The 5,142-nt window shown below is 38.9% G+C and overlaps 1 pseudogene; it reads left to right on the forward strand.

Moving 5' to 3' along the window:
• Positions 1–832: 832 nt before the first annotated feature.
• LOC124093878 (dehydrodolichyl diphosphate synthase complex subunit NUS1-like) lies at positions 833–3,078 on the forward strand (annotated as a pseudogene).
• Positions 3,079–5,142: the final 2,064 nt, after the last annotated feature.

Consider the following 5,142-nt stretch of genomic DNA (forward strand, 5'->3'; position numbering starts at 1 on the left):
GTATGAGGGGAGGTTGGGCACTGAATTTTTATGCCAAAGACTGATATTACAAACTATTTGCTAACTATAGAACCTTGGGCACATCAGTTAACTGCTCTTAGATTCACTTTCTTCATCTGTTAATTGAGAAGAATGTCTGTGCTGCCTACCTCACAGTTGTTGTGAGGGTCAAATGAGAATATATGTGAAAGATTTGTAAATTAAAATTTTAAAAAAGGGCTGGGGATGTGGCTTAGTGTTTAGTACCCCTTGGTTCAATCCTTGTTACCAACAAAACAACAAAAAACTTATATCTAGAATATATGAAGAATCCTCAAGTCATAACAGTAAAAGCAAAGAATCCCCTAAGAAAATGGCCAAAAAACATGAAGGGACCATCACTGCCATTGGAGGACTGAAAAATGGAAACCATTATTAGGTATTACTACTCTGGAATGCTGTGGGGAGGGAACCTAGCCAGAGGCCAGCATTGCAAGCTCTTTTCAGGGAACTCTGGAATGGGCTGGGCCAGCTGATGCCATTCACTATTAGAATGGTTAAAATTCAAAATAAGGGGCTGGATTTGTGGTTTGGTGAGTTTATACTTGCTTGGTATGTGTAAGGCACTGGGTTTGATTCTCAGAACCCCATATAAATAAATAAATAAATAAAATAAAGGTCCGTTGACAACTAAAAAAAAATTATAATAGGGACAACACCAGACACTGATGTAGATACAGAAAACCTGGATCACTCATATGCAGCTGGTGGGAATGTAAAATGATATAGCCATCCAGTAAACAGTTTGGCAGTTTCCTAAAAAAAAAAAAAAAAAATTAAACACGTGCTAGTCATGGTAGCATATACCAGTAATCCCAGTGAGTCCGGAAGTTGAAGCAGGAGGATTTCAATTTCAAGGCCAGGTTAGGGAGCCCCTATCTCAAAAAAATGGGATATAACTTGGGGTAGAGCACCCCCAGGTTCAATCCTCAATTCCCCTTCCCCCCAAATTAAACACACCCCCAGAAATTTCACTCTTGGGCACTTATCCCAGTGGATGTCCTGTAATAACAGAAAAACCTGTGCCTAAATGTTTATAGCAGCTGTAATCATAATATCCCCAAACTGGAACCAATCCAGAGGTCCTTCGGTGAGTGAATGATTAGACAAATTGTGGTACAGTCAGACCTTTGTACCCTACTCTGCAATAAAAATGCACAAAACCCTGATACACAACTGGATAAACTGCCAGAGAATTATGGCAAGTGAGAAAAAGATAAAGTGAATCCAAAAGGCTACATATCATATGATCCATTTAATTAATACTCTTGAAATGACAAACATATAAAAGGGGAGAATGATTCAGTGGGTGTCAGGAGTTAAGGAGGGGAAGAGGGTGAGAGTTGTGTATAGCTGTTAGAAGGGAATGTGATGGCTCATGGATTCTTGGGTGATTGTGTTGATTATACCAATGTCAATATCCTGGTTATGGTAATATACTTCAGTTTTCCAAGATTTTACCACTGGGAGATCCTGGTTGGATGGTTTACGTCTTTAATGTCCCCTAAAAAATTGGAAGCTTGTGCCCAGCCCATGGTGCTATTAGAAAGTGGTGTAACCCTTAGGAGGTGGGGTCTTGTGAAAAGTTAGATCTGGGGGATGTGCTCTTGAAGGGGATTTGGGGACCCCATACTTCCTCTTCCTCTATCTTTGCTTCCTGGCTGCCAAGAGATGAGCAGCTTCCTCTGCTACTGCCTTGCCACAGGCCCCAAAGCAATGGGGCCAACCAACCACCAACTAAAGTCTTCCAAATTGTAAGCCAAAATAAACCTTTCTTCTTTTTTCTTGGGTGTTTTGTTATAGTACTGCAAAACTGGCTAACACACTGGATAAAGAATATTTCTTTGGGATTTCTTTTTCTGTGACTATGACTACATGTGAAATGCTAAAAATCTCAAAATAAAAAGTTTCCTTAAAAAACAGATCACCAAGGAGGATGACTGTGGGGGTGAGGTAAGAGGTTATGTACTGGCAAAGGAAAAGGGTTCAGGAGGGAGGGCAGGTAGGGGGATGCAGAGCTATTGGCCTGCTGGGCACCAGGGGCTGATAAACAGCTGCCAAGGGTGCCCAAGCACCACTGAGCTAGTGTGCAGATACTGCTCTACTAGCATCCACTGTTCACCTCCTAGCCGTGCCTTCACCTTGGGATGAACACCTGCATCTGGATCTGAAGGCGAGGCTGTTTAGGGGCTCGGCCTTAGTCTAGTGCCGCTGGGCTTCACAGTACCTGGAAGCAACTACAGTAACCACAGGCACCCTCCTATCCCCTGCACTGAAGGCAGTTCCCTGGAGAAGGTGTCAGTGCTCATGGGCTTGGTGATTGCAGAGGAAAGGCAGGAACCCATATTCTTGGAATTCACACGCCTCATAGTGTGATGTGTGGTAGTGGGCATTGCCTACATTAGCGATTATCACCACCAAGGTTTTTTTCTGTTTTCTTTTGGCACTGGGGATTGAACCCAGGGGTGCTCTACCATGGAGATACATCATACCCAGCCTTTTTTGTTTTTATTTAGAGATAGGTTCTCACTATGTTGCTTAGGGCCTCTCTAAGTTGCTAAGACTGGCCTTGAATTTGAGATCCTTCTGCCTCAGCCTCCAAAATCACTGAGGTTACAGGTGTGCAGCATACCAGGCCCACCACTGTACCTTCAAAAGAAAGAATTCCTTGATGGATGAAAATTTGAAACAACAGCAGGAGTTTTCAGGCCTAAGTTGTTCCAGCTACTCACCAGAGTTTGCAAATAGTCATGACAAAGATGATCAGGCTTTAAATTGTCATTAGGTAGTGAAAGTGCTGTCCCCATATGGAAGAGTAGATATTGTGAGAGCTGCTTAGGACTTTTGCCCATTTAAATGGTTTCCCTGATCCTGGTTTAGTATTGAAGCTTGGTACTGTGGATTACACATTATACTTTGTTCCCAAGTGAATAAGATTGACTAAGATTGTCTTTGTCTTCCTATTTAGACACCACTAATGAGGACTTTGTCTCTGCCCTTCCTCAATATGTATCCCATGAACAGTATATGGGGAACTAGTGATCCTAAACAGTCCTAAAATTCATTTGGAAGAAGAAAAGATCCAGAATAGTCAAAACAATTCTAAGCCAAATAAATAAATAAATAAAAATAAAGCTATGCTGGAGGCATCACAATATCTTGATTCAAATTATATTAAGAGCTATAGTAAAAAAATTGCACAGTACTGGCATAAAAACAGATACATAGACCAATGGTACATAATAGAAGACACAAATAAATCCACACATCTACAATCTTCTGATCTTTGACAAAGGTGCCAAAAACATACATTGAAGAAAGCCTTTTTACCAAATGGAGCTGGGATAACTGGTTGTTATATATAGAAGGATGAAACTAGACCCTTATTTCACTCTGAATAAAAGTCAACTCAAAGTGGATCAAAGAACTCAGAATTAGAACAGAAACTATGTAACTCCTAGAAGAAAACAGGGTCATTACTCCAACTTTTAGAACAGGAAATGACTTTCTAAATGGCCCCTTAAACAGAAAATAATGTCAAGAGTTAATAAATGTATACTACAGAACACGAAAGAAAAAAATTGAGGAAGGCCTTGGAAGATGGAAAGATCTAGCATTTTCTTGGGTTGACAGAATTAATATTGTCAAAATGGCTATACTGGGCTGGAGTTGTGGCTCAGTGGGTGGAGTGCTTGCCTAGCATACATGAGGCACTGGGTTTGATCCCCAGTACCACAATAAAAAAAAAAAAAACTAAATAAAATAAAAATATTGTGTTCATCTACTATTAATAATTTTAAAAATTACTATTAAAAAACTAATAATGGCCATACTATCAAAAGTGATATACAGATCTAATGCAATTCCTATTAAAATTCCAATGATGTTCTTCATAGAAATAGAAAAATCAATCATGAAATTTATTTGAAAAATAAGAGGCCCAGAATAGCCAAAGCAATACTAGCAAGAAATTGAAGCAGGAGGCATCACTATAGAGCTATAGTAACAAAACAGCATGGTATTCTCATAAAAACAGACATTAAGACCAATGGAACAGAATAGAAGACACAGTCATACCCACATAAATACAGTAATTTCATACTAGACAAAGTTACCATAAACGTACATCAGAGAAAAGCTAACCTCTTCAACAAATGTTGCCAGGAAAACTGGAAATGCATATGTAGTAGAATGAAATTGAACCTCTCTCTCTCACCCTGCACAAAACTCAAAGTGGATCAAGGACCTAACCTTTTGGTGGAGTTTTTGGATCTAAGTCTAAGATCATATCATCTGCAAACAGTGGTAATTTGACTTCTTCCTTTCCTATATTTATCCTTTTTATATCCTTCTCTTGCCTAACTTCTCAAGCAGACTATTTTTGAGGAAAAAAGTTGTCCTGGTAACTTCTCACATGCTTGTATAAAAACAGTTAATGGGAAAATTTTAACCAACTTTGAACCATACTACATAGTATACTACTCTTTGCACAAAATAAGAATCAAAACTTATTTTTCTTTTCTAGGAAAATATCCACTTTTACTATTGGGATTACAACTTATTCACCTTTTGTTCAGTATTTGACTGCCTAATTCAATATCTAAGTTTTTTAAATTCTGCATTTCAGTATAGTTAGAATTCTTTTTCAAATGTTCTTCACAACCCAGAACACAGACACCAAAGCAACATTCTCAAGTCACCTTGTTTAACTATAAAGAAGTAAGAAATGAAAATGGACGGGTTTCTGAAGATGAGTACTCTCTCTGCTCTGAAGATGAGCAAGCTTTCAACATTTAAGCAGAGTAGAACTCCACTCCTGAAGTTCCTTCAAACTGAGAATATTTCCACTTAATAAGTCAATCAATATATTGTTGTAAAAATGAAAGTTTGATCACTAGGGAAAACTGAACAAAAAGTGTTTTCTTCACCCCAAACAACCACCCAAATGGCTCTCATCACCCCCTCTGATCCCACAAAGAGGGAAGCAATAGGGTCTAAAGGCTTTAAATCAGAAATCTTGACTTCTAAAACCCTGGTGCTATTTATTCAGAGTGGTAGGTCTATGTACTGTGGGAGACCAACCTTACACATGACTGGGTTATA

The sequence above is a fragment of the Marmota monax genome, unplaced genomic scaffold, assembly GCF_021218885.2.
Source record: "Marmota monax isolate L192 unplaced genomic scaffold, Marmota_monax_Labrador192_F-V1.1 WCK01_AAM20220418_F8-fsc00188, whole genome shotgun sequence".
Classification (NCBI taxonomy): Eukaryota; Metazoa; Chordata; class Mammalia; order Rodentia; family Sciuridae; genus Marmota; species Marmota monax.